Genomic DNA, 13,406 nt, shown 5'->3' with positions numbered 1-13,406 from the left:
TGGTTATGCCTATGGGTTTATAGGAAGCTCCCGGTACTTTCATGCGTCTTATGCATTTTGTGCTTCGTCCTTACATTGGAGTTTTTGTCGTGGTCTACTTCGATGACATACTTGTTTTTAGCAAATCCATCAAAGATCATCTAAAACATGTTTGGGCTGTTTTGCAAACTCTTCGCAAGGAACGTCTTTATGCAAACATGAAAAAGTGCACATTTGGAGTTGACAAGCTTGTTTTCTTGGGTTTCGTTGTTTCCTCAAAGGGTGTCCATGTTGATGACTCTAAAATTGAAGCAATAAAAACTCGGCCACAACCCACCAATTTGCAACAAGTGCGTAGTTTTCTTGGCCTTGCGGGTTTCTATCATCGCTTTGTGAAAGATTTTAGCACTATTGCCGCACCGTTGCATGCCTTGAGTAAGAAAAATGCTCCTTTTGTTTGGGGACCTTTGCAATCAACCGCTTTTGATGAGCTCAAATCCTTGTTTACTCATAATCCGATTCTTGCTTTGCCCAACATTAACAAAAATTTTGAGGTTCATTGTGATGCGAGTGGTAATGGAATTGGTGGAGTTTTGATGCAAGAAAAGAGAGCTATTGCATATTTTAGTGAAAAACTCTCCGGTGCTCAACTTAACTACCCCATCTATGATAAAGAATTGTATGTTTTAGTGCGTGTGTTGCATACTTGGGAACATTTTCTTAGACCGCATGAGTTTGTCGTACATACCGATCATGAGTGTCGTGGATTTGTCACGGCAGATGTCCTAGTGTGAGGACTTAGTCGTGAGGCCAACGCATCTATGCGGTAGCTTGAAGGGGTTGGTCGGAATCGAGAGACGCGCGGCGGATCAACACACAAGACAAGGATTTAGACAGCTTCGGGCCCCGGGAAACATCATCCGGTAATAGCCCTACATGCTGTTTGTGGCTAGGTCTCATTATACTCACGAGGGAGTCGCCGTAAACCAGCTCTCCTAGTTGTGTCTAGCCCTAGAGACTATTTTCTTGCCCCCGTCTCTTGGGGTGCCCCGCCCCTCCTTATATAAGATGAAGGGGCGGGTTACATGTAGAGTCAAACTCGGATTAGGACTTAACCTATTTTGATGTCTTACCATGGGCTTCTCACCATGGGCTTCTTAACGTCTTGGGCTTCTTAACGTAAGACGGTTTACAATCCGGCTTACAATCTGGCTTAACTGTCTAGCTTAACTGTCTGGCTTAACTCTCCGGCTTACATGACTGTGTCTGCCGGCTTACAATGCTTGCTTGTGTCTGCTGGCTTACAATGCTTGACTGTGTCTGCCGGCTTACATGACTGTGTCTGCCGGCTTAACCTGCTTAACTGTTCCCGCCGGCTTATAGTCTGCCGGCTCACCAATGAAACATCAAGTCCCAGCCGGGTCATATCTCCGGCCGGGTCACACTGCGGGGTATATCCCCGACATTAGCCCCCAGTTTAATTTGGATTCATCCATGTTGAGCTGATCCTGTAAAACAAACACAAGAACAATTTTGAAAGATTATGCTCTGGGTTAAGAACTCTTGTAAGACGGCACCTGATCATCCTTAAGTCCTTGTCATTTCCTTCTTGTGGGAAGTCCAGGTCAATATACCAGCTTCATAATCAATTTGCTGACATTGGTTTCTCACAGAAAAATATTGTGAAGAATATTGGCCTTGAAATACTCATCTGATTTTCAGCCGGCTTGAGATGTAGATCTCCATTATATTCATATCACTTGTAGCCCCCAAGGGCCGGGTCATTATGCAATAATGAGCAAGGACTTTGTAAATATGATCATGTAGACTTGAGCAGCAACGTGTAGCCCCCAAGGGCCAGCTCAGTAAGATAATACTGAGCTGGGACTTTGTATATAATTCATTGATAATAACATCATATGATGCGATCTCCACCATGGGGCTTGAACCCACGTCCATAAGGTTAAGAGCTTTGTACTCTACCAACTGAGTAGTGGAAATTTCAATATAATGGACTGAGGCTTGTGTACCTTGAATTTTTCACAGGAGCAATTGGTAGCCCCCAAGGGCCGGCTCATTACAATAGGATGAGTCGGGTCTTCAATAAGTTGATCAAAAAATGACTTTACATTAGCCCCCAAGTGCCATGGTGCATGCTGGCAGTGACATGGGACTTGCATATTTGATGTAATCTCAATTTGAATAATGTAGCCCCCAAGTGCCGGGTCGTAAGCCTGTAGCGACTCGGGACTATTCCCTCCATTGTAAAAATAAATCATGTCCATTAATAAAATAATAACCATTGCGCTGAAGCGACTTTGAAGACCTCCATCATAATATTGGCTATTGATAACCATAATAAAAATCCAGCCATGTTGGCTATTAAAGATTTGAATAATATAATCCGGTTTGGAAAACCGGTTCCTGTGATATTGAATTGTACTGCCGGTTTAGGATACCTGTGCAGTAAGGGTGATAACCCAATCTTTAGAAGCCAAAACTTCCAAATGTAATGATGATTGTCATATGCTGGTGTGACACCCAAAATTTTATTTGGCTTTTTAAAAACTTTTCCTTGTTTTGAGGGAGGTGATTTGAATTTTCTTTCTACAAGAACTCTCCCTCTCAAAATATTTTCTTTTATGACTAGTGCTTCATTTTTGGATTCACTCAAAACTTGATTTCTGGTCTTGGAGGTTTTCCTCTTTTATTTGGACTCAAACCAAAATATTTTTCTCTTGAAAAAATGCCTTTTGAAAATTTCTTTGAAAATACTCTATAGCTTTTGGAATAATCCTTTACCACTTTCAACAATTCTCTCTTGCCATGGCCTTAGTGCAACTCCACTCTCCTAGACCTTCCCTCACCTTTGGATCATGATTTGCATCAAATCCAGCAAGTTGAACCTCCCCATATGATTATTTTCCATTTAAAATCTTATCAAAACAATTTCTGTCTTCTATTCTAGCCCTTGGAGATTTACAAAGGAGCTACCATTTCTGTTTTGATTTTTGCCCCCAAACCAATTTCCCTTCCTAGTCCTTTGAACCCTCAACCAAGATCCATGAAGATCCACTGGTCTTCAGTTCAAATTTTTCAAACTATACTTGCTGCAAGTTTGAACCAGATTTGTCAAATTTGATGAATTTCATTCAAATCTTTCTCCAAAAATTCTGAGTGAAATCAGGCAGCCCCTGGGTGCATTGAGTGGTCACCTCACCAAGCCCCAGCTCCAGGAAAATTTTTCTTCATGCCAAATCATTCTGTCGAACACCTGCAGAGCATTGTCAAAATCATGTTCAGTAAAATTCAGAGAACAGTTCAGTGATCTACTGTCGTTTTCTTCAGAAACTGTTGTCGATCTCGACAGTGCCGCGTTGGCGCCTTGCTCCCCGTCCCCTCCCCCTTGTCCCTGTGCCGCACAAGCGCCTGGACGCTTGCGGACGTCGGCGACGAGCTGGAGAAGGTGCGCCACCCCGTGACCGACGCCAGCGGCGGCTTTGCGGCCGCCAGAGAGTGGCGCGGCGCAGACGGCGCCACCCAGCACCGCCCAAGCCACCGAAGATCGCCGCGTGGTCTTCCACTCCCCAGAACGCGCTGCCACTCTCGTCGTGAACCGCTGGGCGCGGAGCGCGCTCTCTGCCGCCGTCGTGCCCGTGCGGCCACCCCACCGTGGACCAGCGCCATTACGCCAAGCCCGACCCAGTTTAGCAGTGGAACGGCACCAGTAAACCTCCCTAATGCTGCCTGGCCACTCAAACCCCCTGCTCAACCACTGCCTCGCCGTAATCGCTCGCCGGAGATTTCCCGTTCACGGCCATCCCCTCGAATCGCCTATAAATAGAGGCCCCGAGCTCGAACTCGAACCCACACCATCTCTGCACTCCACCTAGACCGCGCCAAGCCAGTAGAAGAGCCCCGAGGGAGCCTTCTTCCCCAGCTCCGGCTGCCGCGACCCGCCACGGGATCCAGCTCGATTCGCTCCCGTGCGTGCACCTCTGCCTCCCATCTCTTGCCAGTAGCTTCCCTATGCATCCACTCTCCTGACCCGCGCTTCAATTCGGAGTTTGCAGCACCCACCGGAGTTCTCCACCATCACCCGAGCCGCCGTCCGCCGGAGAAAGTGTCGCCGTCGACGTGGTGCTCTCCGTTGGTCGAGTCCACCACCCACCGACGCGGAAGGACACGCTGAAGCTCTTGGTACACTCCGATCTCCCTGTCTCACCGTGGTTCGACGCCGGCGACCACCGCAGTCTTCGGGCGCCGGCGAACTTTTTAAACCTGACATGTGGACCCCCCCTGTCAGCCTCTATTCTCTTCTCCCTCGAAACGTTTTCTGTTGGCGCCTTCGGGCAAATACGTTTTCCCTTTGAGCTTGCGCGTTTCCTTCCGAAGCGTTTTCTGTTTTCTCAGTTAAGCCCCTGGAACTTCTCTGTTTCATTACAGATGAGTCCCTGGACAGAAACCTTTATAACTTTTTAATAAAAAGTGATTTTTGAGTGATTTTTTTGTCAGTCTTGTATTTTTGTCTAGTTTTTTATGGGATTTATTTGGAAAAAAATTTGGAGAAGTTTTTATGCACGCGTTGGTTTTCACGTTAGTGCCCGTTTTCGTTATGCCGTAGGTTCCGGAAGAGGTGACGGAGCCGCGAACTTCGCCGAGCTAGACTCCGACTTCTCCGAACCAGGCAAGCATGTTTGAACCTTTGATATGATAGGTGTTTTGCATGTTCGCGTAAGAGGTTGTGCGTGGCATATGAGTATCGGTGAGTACCTCGTTGCTTGTGAGGCAACTACCCGCGTGTTCCAAAGTTGCGATGATCTCTGATGAGAGATGGCCTAGCCATGTGGTGACATGGGGGGCAGCAAGGTGGTACTGTTGTAGCATACCAGCCTTGCGTCATCCGACAAATTCCGACGTTAACGTGGACGGAGTCACATTATCGTTCTTTCCCCTTCCGTGCTACCACATGTTTTCTGCCAGAATGCGGTTTAGTAAGTTGGTAACCTCTTTCCGTGTACACACCAAACAGAGGGGCCGGGATGATGGTTCCATGGCCCTGGATTAAAGCCAGTCATCCGGTCAGGGGGCATGGGTGTTTCCGGTTGGGACTGAGAGGGGGGCACCCCTTAGAGCGCGCGTATAGAAATTTGATCCCATGCTACGCGAGGTTGTAGCCTCCCCGTCTCAAGGTTTTTCTTGAACGTTGCCGAGGGTGATTCCTGGCTTCGGAAATGTCGAATGGGTGTGTACTGGTTAGATGTGTTTCTTCCAAAACACCGTAAACGGAACTAGTCCCCGTGACTACTGAAATCCGTTGGCTGTGGTTAAAGTACAAACTCTGCAGAGTCAAATCCTTCCGAGTCATTGTATCCATAGTCAAGTATCGTGATCAGTGTATCCATGTCTATGTCATAATATCGTGGTATATCCTTCATTCCGGTGAGCAAGCTTGAGTAGTAGACTTGGCTGAACGCTATTCCTATGGATGGACTAACCCTGTTGTTTACCTCCTGTCTGCTTGTTCTCTTGATATGATTTATAATTCATGAACTACTGATTTTTGAATATAAGCCCTTTATGTGATGTCGCTCAGACGTCCGACTGTGGCATGTTTGTCTCTTACTTTCAATATAAGCCCTTTATGTGGTGTCGCCCTGACGCCTGACTGCGGCATTATTATTCTTGCAGTTTCCTCTCGAGGAGTCATTCAGATCCTCGTTTGGCACCGGTATTACTATTCTTGCAGTTTCCTCTCGAGGAGTCATTCAGACCCTCGTTTGGCACCCAGTATTTAATTTGGGATTTCGGGAGGACTACCGCCCGACTTCTCTGTTATTTTCCCATGCATTATTGTCTCTATGTCTGAACGCACTTGTTATTCCATCCTTATGCTTCATGTTTACATTTGTTATATCTTATGTCCGAACTGTCTTGCGAGTACTTTCATAGTACTCACCTGGCTTGTTGATTTGGCCAGATGTTGACGAAGGCGATCTCTTGGATGAAGAGTTTGATAGTGCGTCCGACGCCTAGAGGAGTCCCAGTCAGTCCTGTGCGATCCCGGATATTGGTCACTTGTATTATATACGCTTCCGCCACCCGCAATAAGACTCCTCGAGCCTCACTCCGACGCTCGAAGAGCTGTAGTTCTCAGGAGTCATATCACCCACTTCGCGGTGATATTTCCACCATCGTTGTTATCGTGAGTTAGTAGTTATGCCACCCCATCCGCCGTTATGTTTTATCGGCGTTCATGTAATAAATTGTTGAGCAGTCTCCGCTCAACCTTGTATTATATTCAGTACTCCTGGTATTTTTCTTCTGTGACCAAGATATTGTCTACCAGTGAGAAGGAATTCTTCTTTACTGGCCCGTAAAAGGGACTGGTCTCTCAATAAATATTTTATTGAAAAACCGGTCGTGACAAGCTTGGTATCAGAGCCAGGCTGACTGTAGGAAGCCACTAGGTGTGATCGCTAATCGGTTATTAGCATCTTTTGTGCTTTTACAGCATTTTGCAATTGTAGCTATTTTCTGTTGGTCATCGTAAATTTATGACATGACTACTCAGAATTTTTGCCTACTTTTGTAGATGGCTGGCAGCAGCTGTGAGACTCGAGTGTTCACGAACGTGCCCGAGGGGTTTGTCAAACTCCTCGTCTCCATCACCAAGCTCGCGATCGGGCCAGCGACTCGCCCGGAGTTCACACTTTACCAGCACAAGCTCAGTGACGACGTGTCTATGCACCAAGCTGTGGTGCAATTCAAGGGAGGACGTTCTGCAGCTCGCCACTTCCGTTTTGTGGGAAGGGCCATGCCTATGGAGAGGCATGCCATGCAGATGGCTGCCCGTGAGGCGATAGCTCGTCTTCGGAACATCCTTCCTACGATGAAGACTCGCCGCTACCGCTACCTCCCATGCCATGTGCCATATACTTGTCACTATGCATTCGCCTGCCATCGGGGAGAACGAGATGAAGCCATTGAGATGGTTGTGGAGTATCTCAAGGCTCTGGAGGAGTCTTTCGACAACCTCGTGGACGATCTTGTGGCTGCCCGCATGGACTTAGTCCGGGGCGGTCCTGCCAGCAGGAAGGAGCTTCTTCACACAGCACCGCCTCTGACATTCGTCTCGTCTTCAGCCTCTTTTGCACCGGCCGTTTTAGCCACTGCTCGCCGTCTGCCTACCACTGAGGAGTTCGACAGAGTCATCGCTCCTACTCCAGTCAGAGCTGCACCACCTGCCACACCCGCACTACCACCGGTCGCCCCCGCGCCATCACCGCAGCGCAGTGTTGCGCGCCAGGAGCCAGCTAGAGAGGAGGTGGAGGTTGAATCTCCTGCACCACTGAGTCTTGCCCTCGGCAAGGGGAAGGACATCGTCACCATCTCCGACTGAGAGCGCCGAGTAGCCGCGCGTTATGTCTGCTTGTATGATGTGTTTTCTCTGTACGCTAGTTTGTATTAGTGTGTTCGCTGCTTTCCGGAGGAGTACGCTAGTCTAAATAACATGTCAGGAATGTGTACGCGCATCCTGAGTGCTGTATCGTGTGTTTGCTTTTTGCATGTAAGATATATGCTAAGCAGTTCTTCTCCGTGCAAAATCGTTTATGTTTTCTTGAAAACCTTGAGGTCTTTTAAATTGTTGCCTTTGCAAGATTTTCCTTGTGCCACACAGTTGTTCTCATGGGTTTTGCAAAATAATACCCCAGACTGGAAAAATGTCTCGCCCGTGGACTCGCTCCATGCCCAATCAGCCAGAAGAAGTTTATGGGACACAGACTAGCAACAACTTCACTCAGGGATAGTCCAGTCAACAAGACAGCGAAGCAGCCTTGTCTCAAGTATGCCGTCTCTTCGAGCAAAGCCAGCAACAGCACCAAGAGATGATGAATCATGTCATCAATATGGGAAACCACCGTGAACCCTATCAACCACATTCCAAGTTATCTGAGTTACAGAAGACTCGCCCTTCAACTTTTGCTCACACCGATAGGCCGCTGGAAGCCGATGACTGGCTTCATGATATCGAAAGGAAGCTGATTATTGCTCAGTGTTCAGATCATGAGAAGGTGCTTTATGCACCACACTACCTTACTGGAGCAGCTGCAGCATGGTGGGAGAACTTCTTACACATGCATCCCAGTGAACACAACATCACCTGGGAAGAATTCAAGGAAGGCTTTCGTGGGGCACACATCCCCAGGAGCATCATAAAAATCAAGAAGAGAGAATTTGACGACCTCAAGCAAAGAGGCATGTCAGTGACAGAATACAACGGTCAGTTTACCCAGCTATCTCGTTATGCCTACGACGAGCACATGACAGAGAGCAAGAAGATGGAAAAATTCCTGGACGGCCTGGCACCGGCACTAAAATGCCAACTGGTTGTACACACTTTCCCGGATTTTAAAACTCTGGTTGACAAGGCCATTACCTTGGAAAATGAGCGCCGTAGTCTGGAAGATCTCCGTAAGCGAAAGAGGGACAAGACGATCCTCGCTCGCAACAACCGAAGCAAGACTGAGGTCCCAAGGACAGGAGCAAGGAAATCCACGACTACTGATCTAAGGCCCGTCAGGTAGTTTCATGCCAGGGACAAGGAGTTCACGTACCATCCAGGGGTCACATGCTATGCTTGTGGTGAAGAAGGGCACTATGCTAAACAATGCCCAAAGCCGAGGAACTCGGCCCCCAAGCCGAACAATGGTGGGAACAATCCAGCCCCCAAGCGCAACAATTTCAATCCCAACGACAACCACAAGAAGGGTCACCTGAACCATGTGACCAGGGAAGAAGCGCAGAATGCCCCAGACATCGTGCTCGGTACGTTCCCTGTCAACACAGTACCTGCCACGGTTTTGTTTGATTCTGGAGCTTCCCATTCGTTCGTTTCGAAGAGTTTTGTTTTGCAACATGGTTTTCCGATACTTCCCTTGGAAAAATCTATGATCATCAAGTCCCCCGGAAATAAGCAAATCGCTCAGAGTTACTGCCAAGGAGTAATCATTGAGTTCGAAGGACTACAGTTCCAAGCAAATCTTGTCGTGTTGGAAAATAAAGGACTGGACGTCATTTTAGGGATGGACTGGTTAACCACCAACAAAGGATTCATTGACTGTTTCAATCGGACCGTGATTCTCACTCACCGTCATGGCAAGACAATAAGGGTTACAACTCAAGAAAGACCACGGTCACAGCAACCAAAATTGAACAAAATGGACATTTTGGAATTGAGAAAAGTTCCAGTGGTATGCGAGTTCCCTGATGTATTCCCTGAAGAACTACCAGGCATGCCACCAGACCGAGAGATAGAATTCAGCATCGAACTAGCACCTGGCACCGCTCCCATCTATAAGAAACCTTATAGAATGGCACCCTCAGAATTGGTGGAGTTGAAAAAACAGATAAAGGAATTATTGGACAAAGGATTTATTTGAGCCAGCTCCTCAGTTCGCTAGTTTTATTCACCAAGAAAAAGGATGGGACACTGAGACTGTGTATAGACTATCGAGCTCTCAATATGGTCACCATCAAAAACAAATATCCGATGCCACGGATAAATGATTTGTTTGACCAGCTCGCACAAGCCAAGGTGTTCTCAAAAATTGATTTAAGATCGGGATATCATCAATTGAAAGTACGGACAGAAGATATCCCTAAAACAGCATTCACCTCCAGATACGGATTATACGAATTCACAGTGATGCCTTTTGGTCTAACGAACGCCCCCGCATATTTCGCCCACCTCATGAACGAAGTGTTCATGAAGTTCATGGACAAATTTGTTGTGGTGTTCATTGACGATATTCTGGTTTACTCAAGGACACCGGAAGAGCATGCTGAGCATCTCAGAATTGTTTTGGGAGAATTGAGGAAACATCAGTTGTATGCCAAATTTAGCAAGTGTCAATTTTGGCTAAGACAAGTTGGTTTCCTAGGCCATATATTGAACCAAGAAGGCGTGGCCGTAGACCCAGAAAAGGTCAAAGCCATACTTGACTGGAAGCCACCCGCCAATGTTACAGATGTGCGGAGTTTCCTGGGAATGGCCGGATATTACAGAAGATTTATTGAAGGATTCTCCACTGTGGCAAAACCAATAACACAGTTGCTCAAGTAAGACAAGAAATTTGTATGGACGGAAGCATGCGAGAAAAGCTTCCAAGAACTTAAGAAGAAGCTAACAACCGCACCAGTATTAACCGTGCCAGACATACACAAGAGTTTTGAAGTATATTGTGACGCGTCCCGAAAAGGCCTCGAATGTGTACTAATGCAGGATGGCAAAGTTGTCGCGTATGCCTCCAGGTAGCTGCGAAAACATGAGGAAAATTACCCAACACATGACTTGGAACTAGCAGCAGTCATACATGCACTCAAGGAGTGGAGGCACTTTCTGTTGGGAAATCGCTGTGAAATATATACGGACCATAAGAGCCTCAAATATATTTTCACACAGCCAGAGCTGAATTTACGCCAACGACGCTGGTTGGAATTGGTCAAGGACTATGATGTCGGCATTCACTACCATCCAGGGAAAGCAAATGTAGTGGCTGATGCCCTTAGTCGAAACCCCAGCCCGGACAACGACAGTCCGCAAAACTTGAGGCCTGAGTTTCAGCAAGAGTTTGCTAGGCTCAACATGATGTTAGTCTCTGAGGGCACCGTATCAAATCTGGAGATACAACCCACCCTAGTGGAACAAATTAAGAAGGCTCAACAGGGACATCCCAGCATCGAAGGTATAAAGAAGAAAATGAACCTTGGTAAGGCTTCAGAGTTCGTCACAGACAGTGAAGGAATATTATGGTACGGAGACAGACTTTGCGTACCTAACATTGAGGAACTCAAGCAACAAATCCTAACCGAAAGCCACACCGCTCCATACTCGGTCCATCCTGGAGGAACCAAAATGTACAAAGACATTCAGGAAAGATTTTGGTGGCACGGTATGAAAAGGGATATAGCCGCATTTATTGCTTGTTGCAATTCATGTCAGCGCATCAAGGCCGAGCATCAAAAGCCAGCAGGGCTACTCCAGCCAAACAGGATACCGGAGTGGAAATGGGATGAAATAGGAATGGATTTCATCGTCGGACTACCCCGATCACAACGCGGAAATGACGCCATATGGGTCATCACAGACCGACTAACCAAGGTTGCTCATTTCATTCCCGTGAAGACTACCTACTCCACCCAAAGACTAGCCAAACTTTATCTCTCCCGTATAGTTTGTTTACATGGAGTCCCAAAGACTATAATATCCGACCGAGGCACACAATTTGTCTCCAAATTTTGGGATCACTTACAACAAGCTCTGTGCACGCAGCTAGCTTTCAGTACAGCGTACCACCCTCAGACTGATGGACAAACAGAGCGTGTAAACCAAATCCTAGAGGATATGCTGAGAGCCTGTGTGCTCACCTATGGGTCCAGTTGGGAAGAGAGTTTGCCGTATGCCGAGTTTGCTTACAACAGCAGTTACCAAGCCAGCTTGCAAATGGCACCCTTTGAAGCATTGTACGGGCGGAGGTGTCGTACCCCACTAAATTGGTCAGAAACAGGTGACAGCCGTATCTTCGGCCCAGACATGCTTAAAGAGGCCGAGGAGAAAGTTAAGCAGATCAGGGACAGACTCAAGACAGCACAGAGCCGACAAAAGAGCTACTACGATCAAAAACATCGTGAGGTCAGCTTTGAACCCGGTGATTCCGTATACCTACGAGTGTCTCCTATGAGGGGCCTGCAACGGTTCAAAATTAAAGGGAAGCTAGCCCCGAGATTTATTGGACCATTTTGTGTAATTGCACGAAGAGGCACGGTAGCCTACAAATTAGACTTACCCAAAGAGCTGTCAGACGTCCATGACGTGTTCCACGTCTATCAACTGAGAAAATGTGTAAGTAACCCGGAGAAGCATGTATCTCATGAGAACATTGATGTGCAACCAGACCTCACCTACAGAGAGAGGCCAGTAAAGATATTGGAAGAGTCTGAAAGGAGGACCCGTCAGAAAACAACTAAAATTTTCAAAGTTCAGTGGAGTAACCACACTGAGGATGAAGCTACATGGGAAAGGGAAGATTTTCTCCAGGCAGAGTATCCATACCTATTGGAGGATCAGCTGAAATCTCGAGGACGAGATTTTTCCTAAGGGGGTAGGTGTTGTGACACCCAAAATTTTATTTGGCTTTTTAAAAACTTTTCCTTGTTTTGAGGGAGGTGATTTGAATTTTCTTTCTACAAGAACTCTCCCTCTCAAAATATTTTCTTTTATGACTAGTGCTTCATTTTTGGATTCACTCAAAACTTGATTTCTGGTCTTGGAGGTTTTCCTCTTTTATTTGGACTCAAACCAAAATATTTTTCTCTTGAAAAAAATGCCTTTTGAAAATTTCTTTGAAAATACTCTATAGCTTTTGGAATAATCCTTTACCACTTTCAACAATTCTCTCTTGCCATGGCCTTAGTGCAAATCCACTCTCCTAGACCTTCCCTCACCTTTGGATCATGATTTGCATCAAATCCAGCAAGTTGAACCTCCCCATATGATTATTTTCCATTTAAAATCTTATCAAAACAATTTCTGTCTTCTATTCTAGCCCTTGGAGATTTACAAAGGAGCTACCATTTCTGTTTTGATTTTTGCCCCCAAACCAATTTCCCTTCCTAGTCCTTTGAACCCTCAACCAAGATCCATGAAGATCCACTGGTCTTCAGTTCAAATTTTTCAAACTATACTTGCTGCAAGTTTGAACCAGATTTGTCAAATTTGATGAATTTCATTCAAATCTTTCTCCAAAAATTCTGAGTAAAATCAGGCAGCCCCTGGGTGCATTGAGTGGTCACCTCACCAAGCCCCAGCTCCAGGAAAATTTTTCTTCATGCCAAATCATTCTGTCGAACACCTGCAGAGCATTGTCAAAATCATGTTCAGTAAAATTCAGAGAACAGTTCAGTGATCTACTGTCGTTTTCTTCAGAAACTGTTGTCGATCTCGACAGTGCCGCGTTGGCGCCTTGCTCCCCGTCCCCTCCCCCTTGTCCCTGCGCCGCACGAGCGCCTGGACGCTTGCGGACGTCGGCGACGAGCTGGAGGAGGTGCGCCGCCCCGTGACCAACGCCAGCGGCGGCTTTGCGGCCGCCAGAGAGTGGCGCGGCGCAGACGGCGCAACCCAGCGCCGCCCAAGCCACCGGAGATCGCCGCGTGGTCTTGCACTCCCCAGAACGCGCTGCCACTCTCGTCGTGAACCGCTGGGCGCGGAGCGCGCTCTCTGCCGCCGTCGTGCCCGTGCGGCCACCCCACCGTGGACCAGCGCCATTACGCCAAGCCCGACCCAGTTTAGCAGTGGAACGGCACCAGTAAACCTCCCTGATGCTGCCTGGCCACTCAAACCCCCTGCTCAACCACTGCCTCGCCGT

The sequence above is a fragment of the Aegilops tauschii genome, chromosome 7, assembly GCF_002575655.3.
Source record: "Aegilops tauschii subsp. strangulata cultivar AL8/78 chromosome 7, Aet v6.0, whole genome shotgun sequence".
Classification (NCBI taxonomy): domain Eukaryota; kingdom Viridiplantae; phylum Streptophyta; class Magnoliopsida; order Poales; family Poaceae; genus Aegilops; species Aegilops tauschii.
The sequence above is the reverse complement of the archived record's forward strand: the minus strand, read 5'-3'. Positions refer to the sequence as shown.